We start from the raw sequence: 15,597 nt of genomic DNA, 5'->3' as shown, positions 1-15,597 counted from the left end.
AACATGCATATATGTAAATTAAAAATGTGAAAATAAAGGTTAGAAAAAGAAATCTTTGTCCATGTGATTTAGCACTGAAGTTCCACCACTTTAAAAATCCACCTCCAAACTTGGAAGCTGAGTTTGTACTGTTTGTATTTTTCTCTTTGTTTCTCATCTGAAGCATGTTTTAAAGAGTGTTTACATAGTATAAATCAGAGTTCTTGGAACAGGCTGTCTTCTCACAGTGCTTATGATTTAGCTTGTTGTTTGTTCAAATGTTACCACCTCCACAGTCAACTTCATAGAGGAGGTGAGTGGAAGTAAACAGAACCTTCTCGTTCTACTGTGTAAAACACCAAACCCAGAAGACTGAGAAACCCTGCTGTACTTAAGCAGACAAAATCAGACATCCAAGTGCAGAACCTACTGGTTTCTCTATAGTTTGGTGTCTGCTAGGTGCACTCCACCTTCTCTAGTAGGACATGACACTAGATTTTAATATTTCTTTAATATTGGAGCACTGTGCTTTGGCTTAGAATTCTTATAGCTAGGGCAATTATGAGAATGGAATGGAAAACTATGGAAGATACATTTACGATGCTGCACAGCTTTCACTACATTGCATGTAAATGTGTGTGTGGTATATGTATACACATGTGTGTACAGGTATGTGTGCATGCATATATGGTGTGCATACATGTATAAGTATAGAGGATAGAGGTGATGTCCAGTGTCCTCCTTAATTGCTTCCCACCATACATTTTAGAGACAGAGTCTGACAGAGTCTCTTGCTGAACCTGGAGGCCACTGATTCAATTAGATAGTCCAGTAAGCCTCAGGGATCCTCCTGTCTCCACCCTCCCAATCTTTGAATTACAAGCAAAAGCATTCTGCACTTAGAAGTGTGTGTGTGTGTTTGTGTGTGTGTGTGTGTGTGTGTGTGTGTGTGTGTGTGTGTGTGAGAGAGAGAGAGAGAGAGAGAGAGAGAGAGAGAGAGAGAGAGAGAGAGAGAGAGAGAGAGTATAATAGGATCTAAACACAGATCCCTATGCTTGTATGGTTAGCTATGGTTAGTACTTTATTGAATGGGCCATCTCCCCAGTCCATGCTTAGGTGATTTATTGGTGAAATTATTAAGGCCACTCCACGTAGTTAAAAGGAGATTTATTTAATGGCGTAACTTACAAATTAAGGGATAGGTAGGTCGCGGGGTCTGGGGAAGGTGTATCACAGTCCAGCGGTGTTCTCTGGAGCTCTGCTTGGCCCACCTCCACCATCCAGGGCCCCGGAACCAAGAGAGAGCGCTGGCCCATCCAGATCTCGGGTCTCCAGGTGCCTCCCTTGGCCCCGCCTTGTAGGCGTGACAGTTGCCGAAGTCTCAATGGGGGTTGGAACTTCCAGATCAAAGCTGGAATGGCTACCCACTACATCTCCCCCTTTTTGTCTAAATAAGAAAGTTCTAACCTAATACAAGACTATATACAAAGGAATGGTTATCAAATATTGTCCAGGAATAATGAGGGATAATGACCTAGATAAGATGGAACTACAACCAATGTAAACAATATCAAGCAAGAAACATACTAAAATCCAGAGAAGTATAGAGCATAGGTAAATGGCATGTTATAAAGATCATTCCAAAACGTGTCCTATCCTAAAGAACCTGAATCTAATACTTAATATGTTCTATCTACTAAGTTGTAACTATAACTGTTAGTTTTCAATCCCATCAAAGACCTGAGAAGGAATATAATGATTTTTTAAAAATTAGATTCATTTATTTTATTTTTATATGTATGAGTGTTTGCTTGTAAGTATGTATGTGCAGTGTATGTATTCCTGGTGACCATGGAGGTCAGAACAAGGTGTGGGATCCCTGAGGTTATGGACAGATGTAAAATGCCAGGTGGTCACTGGGAACTGAACTTGGGTCCTCTAAAATAGCGTCAAGTGCTCTCTGCCTCCTAGCTGTCTCTCCAGCCTCCCTTAGGTGATTTTCAAATCTCCAGTCCTCTCCTCTCCCTAGCTGTCTGAGCTCAGTAATATTGCCTTGTTGATTTACATCTCTGCTTAAACATCTATAATTATCTCAGATTTCATACTTTTAAAGTATACTTCCTGGTATGATTTCTATGCCCAAATTTGTGTTTTCCTCATAGTCATAGCAACATCCCATGCCCACCATATCTGCTGAAGAAAAGTTCCAGCTGCCTTTAATACATTCCTTCCCATTACCATCTTCTGCCCAACCAAATCCTAATAGCTCTGCTCTCAACTACATCCCAAAGATGCTGTCTTTCCCCTGTTATACGCCAAAACAATTTTAGTTAAATAATTAACAAATATACATTATTCACTTTCATTGGATTCATAGTTCAAATATGTTCCTTTGTCTTAAGTCTTCCAACATCACAGTGATGAGGAATGCCATTCAGAGATCTTGCAAAGTCTTTAGTTGTTTTATTAAGGAAGGCAAACCAAGCTGTGAGTGTTAGAACCACAGTCCTGCACAGGATGATTCTGACAAGCACTACCCACTTTCTTACAAACCAAGCATCTTCCAACCTATAACCAAGTTATAGGGCTACTAATATTAAACTCTTCAAAATATAAATACAAGATCCCAGTTGACCTTTGCATATGTGTACAGAGCAAAAACCAGCCTCCTTCCCCTTGTTGTTCTGTGTAGGCTTTGAGGCACATTGCCTCTAGGAGAATGTTAAGTGGTAGATATCAAAATTGTTAATTTTGCAGTTACTTTGACTATAATATAATCAGCCTTCAATAGAGGCTGTGGGAACAGGGCAAACTGAACACATTCAGATGGCAGTCAGTCTTGACAGCAGATAACATGAGTGAGAGCGCTCACGGTACCCGCCTCAGTCTGGGGTCTCTTTTCATGGAGACTAAAGTAAGAAAGGGCTGGTTACCTAGGGGTGTACTTTGGGCAGTTTTTTAATTTCATTTTTGTATTTTTAAGATTTTTATGTTTTTTATAAGATATATTTTCGTCATGTTTTCCTCATCCCCAGATCGTCCCCACCCAAATTTACATTCCTCTCTCTCTCTCTCAAATAAGCAAAAACAAAAACCAAGAAACACACACACACAAAAGTCAAAATAAACAAGCAAAATACCGATAAGACAAAAATGCCTAAAAAGCAAATTGAAACAAAAATATGATTGAGTTTGTTTTGTGTCGGTCAACTATTCTAGGTCTTTGGGCCTGCCCAAAGGTGTATTTAGTATACCCAGTGAGACTCAACTGGAGAAAACAATTTTTCCCTTACCAGCAGGTATTAATTGCAAATAGCTTCTTTGTTAGGACTGTGAGTCCATGGTTACTTCCCTCTCTCAGTGCTGGGACCATATCTGGCTTGAACCTGTGCAGGCCTTGTGATAGGATATGATATAGATAAAATAGTTTAGATATCTAGGAAATGCACATACATAAAACATATTCTTACAGAATGTAACAAAGGCAAGAGTTGGTTTTGTTTATTTAAAAGTAAATCACACTAATGGTTAAATAATAAGCATTAAATCCAGTAATTTAAATTACTAAATCAATAAAAAAATTTCTGCATATTATGATATATGATTATACCTGAAACTGTAGGTTTAGTGAGGCAGTATCTCTGTGTTTTTAACTTATTCAGTTAAGCAATATTATTCTTTGTAACAAATTACATTGCCTGATAGAATTCTGGCAATAATCCTAATTCTCACCCAAAACATAACAACAACATATGTTAACTGATTTGATCAGAAATTATTTCTCTTATAGAAATATATACTTAACATATGTTTTGCTTGTAAATTGTGTATCCTTTTTGTGGTAGAGTGAAGATAGTACTGAGTCAAGGTCTTATGTAGCACTGGGCTGGCTTCAGATTCCATATGTTGTAGATGGCCTTGAATCTCTGATGCTTATACCTCTGCATCCCAAGTTCTGGGATCAAAGGTTTGTAGCTTGTACCTCCTTATAGACCTCAAAATATCACTTCTTTCCTAAGCCTATGCAATGTTACCCTTATTCTATAGTCTAAAACTTGCACCAAACTGTTTAAGCAATTCTGCTCATTTTCCCTAAAAATAACTGTTCATATTATGGAGACTCTAAAATATGTCAAAAACAGCTAGGAGAAGTGAATTTCTTCAAGCTTTCTTTGGCATTTGATCATAGCTCATCTCTCAACTCTTCACTGTTTTATGAATCATAGCAATCATCTAAACATGCTGTCTTGAGAAGAAAAAAAAGACACCCAGAAGAATAATTTTTATATATAGCCTGTAGTTTAAATGTCAAATAACTGGAAAGTTATTCTGGTCTCCAAGTACTCGGAGCATGTCATGTGTGGATCACTGGCTGTCCTTCACCCACTCCAGTTGCACCTATGAATCATGTAGCACACAGCAACACAGATCGCTGATTCGAAGGCCCATCTTCAGCCATCCAGTATACAGCAGGTATTCATATATACTGATTATTTCTAATTTCAGTCTCTTCACTTGAAACTCAATAGGAAAACATGGAGTTAAACACACCCATCAACTGTGTGTTTAACTTCTCTCCCTTCCCAAACTCTAAAAATTAAAACAATGTAGAAAAAAGTTTAAAAAAAAAACTATGTTTACCCATAGGCATGGAAAGTGGGAAAAGGTAACAGTAGATGGCTTTTTTTTTAATTATTTTATAAGAGAGCATGGACTAAAATGGTAATCATCTTAGCTTACAAAATGAAGAAACCGATACTTACAGGACTCTAACACTAAGAAAGAGAGGCCTGAGAGGCAGATATCTTAAGCCCTGTGTAGGTATTTTGATAGCCTCCATGAGTCATATGATGGAAACAAGTGGCCTTGTAGAAAGTGCATGTAATTATCCCACTCTGATGCACCCTTGATGCACAAGCCCCCCTCAGCCCTCCTTCTAGAGAAGACAGTGTTTACTTGAAGAAATTGAGCAGGAATGTTACCTACAATGGGACACAAGTTTAAGGTATGTGACTCAAAGCAAAAACACGCGTAAACCTGGCCCTCAAACTTCTTGTTTCATGGTAAACTTTTTTGTTTCAGAATGCTATGATTAGTTGGCTCAATGCTCTCTCACACTCAAAAGTCAAACTGAATTACTTTTTTCTTGGAAACTAAATAGTTCCATAGAAATTTCTCCCAAAAGCTGAAATTTGGTGATGCTACTTAAAAGTGTAACTTACTCCCTGATCTTCCAAGAGGGTTATATACCACTAAAACACACACACACACACACACACACACACACACACACACACACACACACACACACACACTCACGAGAGAGAGAGAGAGAGAGAGAGAGAGAGAGAGAGAGAGAGAGAGAGAGACCGAGACCACAGCTCAGGGACCATTGTGGAAAGGGGGCCGAAGGATCATGATAACAGAAGTCAGGGTGGACCATAGCAAAGCACTGTCTTTTAGAGCCACAACACTGGCTAGCTTGGAAGAGGAAGGAGCTCGAGAACCTCAACCAGAATGAACTATTGACAATTGATGGCTTCTGGCTAGCTTGGAAGGGGAAGGAGATCGCAAACCCCAACCAAAACCAAGCTATTGACAATTGATGGCTTCTAGGGGAAGAAATAGTCAGTTTTCTTTAATGTGTTGACCGTGTTCCAGTGGATGACCCCACATTCATGAGTATATGGGCACCACAGATTTGACTTGGTGGGTTATTAAAAAAAAAGGAAGACATAAAAAAACAAAGTTATAAAGGGGAGAAGAGGTTGGGCATGGGTCTAGAAGGGAGGAGCTGGGGGAAAGGTGGATGTGAATATGATCAAACTACATTGTATGAAACTCTCAAAGAGTCACTAAAAGTATCATATTTAAAGTAAGTGTTAAAGTAAAAGAATAAATGAATCAATAAACAGATATAAATAAGTAGATGTACTGTCTACTCACAGTTTCTAATCTGCACTTTAATGCTCCCCAATAAATCTGAATAAGTGCCCAATGTCATTATGTGATTTTTGAAAGCTTCCATGTAAAAAAAAAAAAAGTAGAACAATGTAAAACAAAATTTCATCCAAGTAAACCACAAAATTCAAAGATAAGACTATAATTAAATTACTTAAGGATATAAAAGATACTGTGTCCACTACATAAACTAAGATGGGTGCATTCAAAAAACAAGAACCTGGGATTAGTGAAGACTTGATGGAGATTTTGAAATTTAGATTCACTGAAGATGTAAAAGGTTAAAGTAAGAAAATCCTCTGGGAATTAAAGAACAATATGGAAGAGAAAGAGGAAGAAATGAGAAACACAGAGAATGACAGAATATGACAATAATAAATTGTCTTAGAGGCCTAGCCTGAGGAGAAAATATTTAATAATACAAAAAGTTACCAAAGCAGATGGCCCTAATACCTTAAACTTCAAATTTCTGTCAAACCCCAAAAATGAGTGAAAATAAGCAGTTCCTCCCAGATATCAAATTCAAATCCAGTGAGAACAGTGATGACTGATGGCGTCACTCTTCTCTGTCACTGAAGCTTGGTGCCATGGCGCAGAACAAAGGCCACAAGAATGAAAGAAAATAATTTTAACTCACAACTTCATATCCCACCAAACTATCATATAAAAGGGAGAAATTTCAAAATAGTGCCATTTCAAGAAACAATGTATTCCCTATACACCCTTGAATGTTCCCACCGCCTTCTGCTGAGAGATTTAATGAGCGGCGTCAGCACTGTGCTGGTTGTCATGGTGACTGGATTATGACAACTCCACAACATATTCTGAAACCAGGTATCTTGGGGGTCCTTTGTCTCATAATGTATCCGGGTTTTTTCTTTTCATTTTCACTTTACTTCTATTTTATTTTTAGCCTATGGTTTTACGTCTGTATGATTTATGACTTCCAGCTTTGTGTTTTTGTGGCATTCTTGAGTGCACAGATGAGTCTGTCCGTGCCTATGTATCTGTTTCTTGTGCCTTTTCTTGGACTTGTCCTTCTTTTGGTTTGGTCTGTCCTATTCCAATTTGTTTCTTTTTGTTTTTATCATTATATTATTATATTTATTATACTATCTCTTTGAAGCCTGATTGTTTTCTAACGAGACGGAAAGGGGGTGGACCCAAATGGGAGGGGAGGTAGGGAGGAACTGGGAAGAGTAGAGGGAGAGGAAACCATAATCAAGATATAATCTATGAGGGAAAAAAAATCTGTTTTCAATAAGAAAAGCACATTGCCTAACTTGTTACACAGGATATCAAACAGTTCAGTGACTAGAACATGAGTACCACGGCGGGGCCCTCTCCAACTAGAGGAGAAAGGGCTTTCTTGCTGTGTGCCAGTGTACTGAGTGTTTAGACCTGGGTTCTAGAGCTGTCACACCATGTCAGACCATCATTTCTGCTCCAGAGACTTGCGGGCAGGAGAAGCGCTAGTGTCCGGTGCTCTGTGAATAATATGCTGTCTACTGACGCACTGTGTTTTACTGCCTACTTGTGGAGTCAATGAAGTTGTGAAAACTCAGTTTACTTGCTTAGTCTTCATCTGAGGAACTGTCCCACGCTGTGTCCTCCTCTATGGGACTGAGTTTATTTGTTGGCCCTACATTCCCCCCTAACGACTGTCCTAGGCGTGTTTTGTCTAGCTTCCGGCAGAAACTAGGAAGCCAAGAATGCCACGTGTAAATACAAAGAGATACAACTGAAATTCAAGCACAGTATCTCTTTCTGAACCACTGATCTTTTTTTCCTTCCCTGTACAATATTATTTTTAATTGCTTTTGAGATTCCACTTTAATTACATTTCTCCCTTCCCTTTCCTCCTTCTAAACTCCACCATATGCCCCTCCCCACCCTCCAAACTCATAGCTTCTTTTTCATCCATTGTTATTGCATGCATGTATGTACACATATATACATATGTTCTTAAATATAACCTGTTCAATTTGTAAAATGTTAACTTATGTGTTCTTAAATATAACCTGTTCAATTTGTATAAAGTTAACATATGTGTTCTTAAATATAACCTGTTCAATTTGTATAATGTTACTTGTATGCATGTTTTCAGGGCTGACCATTTGGCACTGGGCAACCAATTCAGGTGATAACAGTATTCTCAATAAGGTAAAGATTACAGAGGTGAGAACAATTACCAGCTGCTGGAAACCAGGGCTAAACATGTTGGTGTGGGGTACACGTATGACTTTAAAAGGGAGGTCAAGGTGATCTCTGCAGTGACAGAATTGTCCTCTGTCATGGCCAGAGAGTCTCCCCTCCCCCTGCAGTTGCTTGCTGCTTCTATGTCCTTGGGAGGGTCCTTGCAAATTTTGAAAGTTGCAGCTCTTCACAACTTGTGAGTTTTGTTTGCTCTCTGAGTCTCAAGTGGGTTAACATTTAAAGAGCAGGCAAACACAAATCCAAGTGTGTCCTCCATATAGATTTAGTTTTTAATTTTTTCTTGATCGTTAATTTGAGTTCATATAAATAAAGTCTCAGCATTAGTCAAACTTTAACAAATATTTGCTGGAATTCCTTGGGGGGTTGTGTACACTTACCAACTCCATCTCCTCTCAGTTTACGCTGAGACCTACTCCTACAGGCTCTTCCTGTCTGTCCGCTAGACTGTCCTGATCAAAACCCCTAGTGACCATCCAGTGACACAAATTGAGGTTCAATTAATAGTCAGTGCTTGTATTATGTATCTTTTTAATGTAATACTGTTCATCTTGACATCAGGAATGTATGCATTTACTTTTTATTTTACTGTCCCAAAGCTTTATAGATGCTCTTTTCATTTGCTTACTCATTTTAAGTTCCAATTGGTAGTTTTTCCCAAATGCTCTGATGTCTGTCAGACTTCCAGCAATCATTCTTCCAGATGCTCAGATGTTTTGGATGCAGCCAGTCAGTTCTGTTCCTAAGGACATCGCTCTCACCACCCTCCAACTGCCTGCTCCAATCTGGGCTGCTTGATTTCTGGGCTTGGTTACAGCTCTATTCCCTTCAACACTTCTGTCTGTTACACTTGTGGCTTTGGGTCCTATGTCTTCTTTCACTTCCTCTCTCCTTTGTTGAAGCAGAGACTCCAGAGCCTCCTAGACATTATGAAAGAAGAATGCTTCCCCCATGCTGTATGTTCAGCACATAGAACTGTACTACTTACCACTGTAGCAGCTCATTAAATATTTTATTATTTTAAATTAGCAAATATCATGGTGTGTGGTGGTATTGTGTTCCCTGAAATATTGTGCACGCTAGTAAACTTATCTGGGATCAAAGAACAGAACAGCCACAATATTAAACATAGAGGTTAGGCAGTGGTAGCACACGCCTTTAATCCTAGCATTCCAGAGGCAGAAATCCCTCTGGATCTCTGTGAGTTCAAGGCCACAATGGAAACAGCCAGGCATGGTGACTTACACCCTTAATCCCAGAAAGTGAGCCTTTAATCCCAGGGAGTGAAGGCAGAAAGCAGAAAGGTATATAAGGCGTGAGGAACAGAAACTAGAAGCATTTGACTGGTTAAGCTTTTAGACTTTGAGCAGCACAGTTCAGCTGAGATTCATTCTGGATGAGGACTCAGAGGCTTCCAGTCTGAGGAAACAGTATCAGCTGAGGAACTGGCAAGGTGAGGTAGCTGTGGCTTGTTCTGCTTCTCTGATCTTCCAGCATTCACCCCAATACCTGGCTTCAGGTTTGTTTTTATTAATAAGAACTTTTAAGATTCCTGCTACAATGGTGTATAATCAGGAGGTACAGTTTCATACTTAGACATGAATATACTCTATGGAATTAATTAAATCAAACTGGTTAGCCAATGACCTCTACTACTTATCATTTTTCATAAGTGACACATTTAAGTTTTATTCTTTTAGAAGTTTTAATGAATGATATACATTGTGACTAAATTTGTTAATCTTGCAATGCAATAGATCACATTTTTTTCCTTTTAAAGGAGCTTTTTGTATCCTTTGACCATTCTCTCCCTTTTTCCCATCATACATTCCTCCATCCTTCCTCTCTAGCGACCACATTCTACTCTTTGCTTCTGTGAGTTTGACTGCTTCAGATGTTATATGTAAGTAAGACCATGCACATTTTTCTCATAGCTAATTTCACTTAACATAATATTTTCAAAAGGGTTGGCTAAATTTGAGTCTTCAAAATCCTGACATGGAATCTGTAGAATATGGTATAAGTATGTTTGTAGATAATATTTTTAAACCAGTGCATAATTCTCCTTAGCATCTGGTAGCATGAATAAGGCTTGCAGTGAAGTAAGAAGGTTGAGATTCAAGTCCCGGATTGACCACTAGCCTCTGGTATAATCTTTTCTCTTCTGTGTGAATTTTCATTTCTGCCTGCTAAGTTTGGTTGGATCTTGAATGTCTCCTAAACACTTGGTCTGTAGTAGTGGAAAGTGTAGGAGGTCTGGCCTAGCAGAGAGAAGTTACATCATTGAAGGCATGACCTCCAAGATGATGCTGATGGCACACTCAGCCCTCTCCCTCTCTCTGCTCTGCTTTCCTTCACTGCATGAGGTGTGTAGGCTTCCTTAGCCATGTGTCCCCATGGCAATGCAGTGTTCCCGTGGGCACAAAGCAATAGTGGTGACAAGTGTCTAAAAACCAAAGGCTAAAATCAACATTTTCTCCTCCCTGTGAGGACAAGAGCTGTGCTCCATTCACTACAGTATTTCTGCTGTCTTTCATAGGGTCTCAGCTTTGAAGAAACTCAAAGTCATCCATGGAAATAGACCAAGTCCTCTCAACAACGAAGTAATCATTGCTGCTTTAGTTTAGAGAGTGTGATTAAAAAAAAAAAAAAAAACCTTCAGAAAGTTGAGGACTTTCTCAGGTTGCTTGACTCCAGACTGCCCCAGGTTTCTAACTCCAGGTTCCAGACTGGGAGTTGTGTCTGTGATGTACATAATAGAAATGTGGGGGTTTTTTCCCCTTTCTAGATGAAAACTGGTGTCTGAAATGTAGAACTGTCCAGCCTAGTGTGACCATCCAGGTTTGGAGGAGATGAGCGTGGATCAATTAATTTGCTAAACTACCACCAAAGGAATTTATCTTGGAAAATTTCTAGTCAATAGCAAAATAAGTAGAAGCAAAAGTAAAAACTGTTGATTCTTTAGTAGCTCACTTTTTAAAACCTTATTCATAGTTTATTGCCATATTTAACAGCAACCACAAATAGGTACAGATCTTCCTAAGTTCTTCTCTTTCCCACTTAATTTATCCATTTCCAACATCCCTGCCAAGTGCTTCTCCCTCTGTCCAAATAGAGACATATTATATCTTTTTTCAACTCTCAAAAATTTAACATTTTTCTCCAATTTTTCTTTTAAAATTATTTCTTTTGTTTTCTTTTGAGACTATAATATTATTACATCATTCTTACCATCCTTTCCTCCCCCTAAGCCCTCCCAGGTAGCACCTCTTGCTCATTTTCATATTCATACAAGTAGCTTACTTTGAAACAGAGGCCTTGTTCTGTTTGAACTTAAAAGACAAGCAAAGGCAATTTTCTTTCATTTAGGAGAAACAAAACAAACCAATGCATTAATTTATTTGGAGTTATTTAGATGTGGTGGCAGAGAGATAAGTACTTCTTCCAAAATTCATAATTAGTCAGGTAGGACCCTGCTGTCTCTAAACTGACTTTTCAAACTTTGTTGACAGATACCAGGAGCATGGCTGGACCTATGTACATTTATTCTGTCCCAGATCTTCAGTGTTCTCACGAGCACCCATTGACATTCTCCTCTATATAACCTCTCTGGTCCACTTCCCCACATACTCAGAGTGTCTTTGCTGAGCTGCTTTGCTACTGAGTTGAAGAGAATTTTTTTTTCAGCTCTGATGAGGAAGGCTTGGGGAAATATGGAAATTTGTACTGTGGGGATTTCTGTGTGTGTGTATGTATAATCTTTAAGGGCAGGCATGCAGCTGTAAATTGAAGCTGCTGAGCACTGGCTCTATGAATATTTCATGTTTCTTCCTGGACATTGCCTTTGTAACCTGTATCTAAAGTGGGGGGAAAAAAGAGTGCCAAGAGGCCGGTTTCCATAGGAACAAATGTAGCAATGGAAAAAAAAAACTGTTGGGCTAGAGTACGGCCTCCAGGTGAGGTGAATTCACAACAGCAGTGTTAAAAGCAATGCATTTGCCTAATTTAATTACATCTTCCAAACTCATTTTGAAAAAAACTTCACACAGGGAGTATTAATAAAACTCTTGACTGGGCTATATGTTCTCTGAAAAGAAAAAAAAAATGAGTCAGAAAGGTAATTATATTTTTAACTTGTGTTATTACAATTTGAATATGAGAAGGGAAAATCAACCAGAAGTATGAAGGATACATGGGAAAATTAATGCAATACTAAGTGTTTCTTCATAAAGAGTAAGTCTGTAATATATCTTACTGTAAAACATTTTACATAACCTAAAGAATAAAATAATAGTAATCAATAACCTCAATGTTATTAGATGAATTACTAGTAAGAAATTAAATTCAGAAGAAAATGTGTAACCTACATATAACTTCTCATAGAAAGTAAGGAGGGAGGGGAAAAGCAATGAAAGAGATACCATGATAGAGATATCATGGGGATAGAGAAACCTGGTACTAGGGAACTTGCCAGGAATCCCCAAGGGTGACCTCAGCCTGGACTACTAGCAATAGTGGAGAGGGTGCCTGAACTAAACTGGCTTGCCCCAGAGATAAGACCAGTGAATACCCTAACTGTCATCACAGAACTTTTCTCCAATGACTGATGAAAGCAGATGCAGAGATCCATAGCCAAACACCAGGCAGAGCTCCAGGAGTCCAGTCAAAGAGAGAGAAAAGGGATTCTATCAGCAAGTGCATCAGAATCATGATGGGAAAATATGCAGAGACGACCAAACCAAACTAGTGGGAACTCATGAAAGTTGGCTCGATGACTGTGGAGCCTACATGGGACTAGACTAGGCCCTCTGCATGGCAAGACAGTTTTGTAGCTTGATCTGCTCAGGGGGCCCCCTGGCGGTAGGATCAGAATCCATCCCTGGTGCATGAGTGAGCTTTGTGGAGCCCACTACGTATAATGGGACACCTCCTGTAGCCTTGAGGCAGGAGGAAGGCCTTAGACTTGCCTCTATTGGATGTGCCTCCCCATGGGAGGCCTTGCCCTCTTGTGGGTGGGAGGGGGGTTGGGGGGCAGACTAGGGAGCTGGAGGAGGGAAGAGGGGGATCTTTGATCAGTGTGTAAAATGAATGAAAATTTTTCTTAATAAAAAAATTTAAAAAAATAAAATAAAAAAAGAAAGACTCATCTGTAGTGTGTGTTTTAACAACTAAGAATAAAAAACTACTTTAGGAGGATGAATCTTTTTCTGTAAATGTTAAACTTTGACTAACTGAATTTTTCTTTCTTTTCTCTCTGTGTTCAGTTTTGTTTTTTTTTTTTTTTTTTTTTTTTTTTTGGTTTTTCGAGACAGGGTTTCTCTGTGTAGCTTTGCGCCTTTCCTGGAACTCACTTGGTAGCCCAGGCTGGCCTCGAACTCACAGAGATCCGCCTGGCTCTGCCTCCCGAGTGCTGGGATTAAAGGCGTGCGCCACCACCTCCCGGCTTTGTGTTCAGTTTTTAATAAAACTCTATTCCCTATCAATTCCCCTTCCTCCTGCATGACCTCCCTGATATTCTTCTGCAGTGTGACCAGGTGCCCACAGTGTGGGCTCACAGAGCTCCAAAGAATGACTTTCAAAAACTGGCATCATAAAATCTATTCATAGTTATGAAGCATCATGTGATATTTCATACATGTATACAGTACACGTAATGTTTAAAATGAATTAAGTGTAATTGTCTCCTTAAGCACTTATAATTTCTTGTATGTGTGTAGGGGTGTGTGTGTGTGTGTGTGTGTGTGTGTGTGTGTGTGTGTGCATGCAGGTGTACATGCACATAGGTGTACATACACATGGAGGCTAGAACCCAATGTCCAGCGTTTTCTCTCATTGCTTTCCACCTTATTTGTTGAGGCAGGGTCTCTCACTGAAATTGGATCTTATCAATTCATCTAGACTCATTGGCCTTCAAGGACCCTCCTGTCTTTGCCTCCCCAGTGCTGGGATTTCAGACACAGACATACACTGCTATGCACAGCCTTTTAAATGAATGCTAAGGATCTGAACTCAGACACTCATGCTTGGGCCATAAGCAATATGCTGGCTGAAACATCTTGAAAGCCTCAAAATTTTTCTTTATAGTACAAACATTCAAAACTTGTCTTGTAGCTTTTTGAAGACAATGTTTATAGTACATTACCCATAGTCCCCTCCTAGGGCAATAGAACTCACACCAGAACTTCTTACTCCTGCCATACCACAGCTTAGAAAGCAGTGATCAACCTCTGGCCAACCATCCCTCCTCTAACTTTCCCCAGCTCCTAGTAACCACCTTTCTCAAAATAGATTATATCAAATTCAAAAGCTTATACACAGCAAAGAAAGTAATGAACAGATTAAAAGAGACAGCTCGCAAAAGGGATGAAATTATTTACACAATATGAATCTGACAAAGGATTGATATCCAGAATATATAAGAAAGCAAAAGTCTCAGGGGCAAAACAAATGAGCAAAAGCCATGACTTAAGAATGGACAGTAAACACAAAAAGATGTTTCTCAGGAAGACATAGAAATTTTCAGTAATCACAGCAAAGATACCCTTTCTTTTTGCACTTACTTATCCACACACCCAATATTAGTGAGCAGACTTCTTGTGTGTTTGATAGAAGGGTCGGATTAGTTAGTCACATTACAGTGAGAGTGACCTATGAGAATTTCCATGTGCTACCCTTCCTGTGGTTATCGACATGGGAAAGAGACACTGATAATTTAGAAAAAAAAATAGTTGGCTGTTTTGAACCCTGGGAAAATTAGTTTCCTCTTAAATAGACAAGTCGATAGTCAAAAAGGAGTGATTCTGATTGAAGTATTTCAGCCATAACCCAAGTGTGGATCCAGAAGATATTTAATTCACATAATTTCACATATAATCATCAGCTCAGCTTTCCTTAGAAATAGCCTAAAGTTCTTTACTGTCTTATCCACACAGCTGAACTTGCAAGACTGGGTACCTTAAAGCATGGCGATAAAGCAAAGGCTGTTTAAGAACCAGCAAGAACTACCAGGTGTCTTTCATTACTGCCCTTCTTAACTACAAAGAAGAGAGTGCTTTGGCCTTGAGATGTTAAGACTGGGGCTCTTTAGACTGAGAGGTGTACCCCTGAGAAGCACTCACCACAAGTGGGGATAGGAGCCCATACCAGAGTTCATAGTGAAAGCCTATCATATAGAGACTGAATTTTGAAAAATGCAAATTCTCCTATTGGATGTCAGGACAATGTCAAAAAGGTTCAATACTCTCCAGATCAATGATAGAAATTTTGACTAACATAAAATAAATAAGGGTGCTGATATCAGCCTAACCAGACTAACCAGAACTGATGAATGGAGGATACATAGTAACTCTGTGCACATGTATACTTATTCAGAGAACTTTGAAATATATAAAGTAAAAATTAACAATGCCACACTCATAGTTAGAGATGTTAACACTACAGCTG

The sequence above is a fragment of the Peromyscus californicus genome, unplaced genomic scaffold, assembly GCF_007827085.1.
Source record: "Peromyscus californicus insignis strain IS unplaced genomic scaffold, ASM782708v3 Scaffold_9__1_contigs__length_137607984, whole genome shotgun sequence".
NCBI classification, from domain to species: Eukaryota; Metazoa; Chordata; class Mammalia; order Rodentia; family Cricetidae; genus Peromyscus; species Peromyscus californicus.
Note: the sequence above shows the minus strand (reverse complement) of the source record.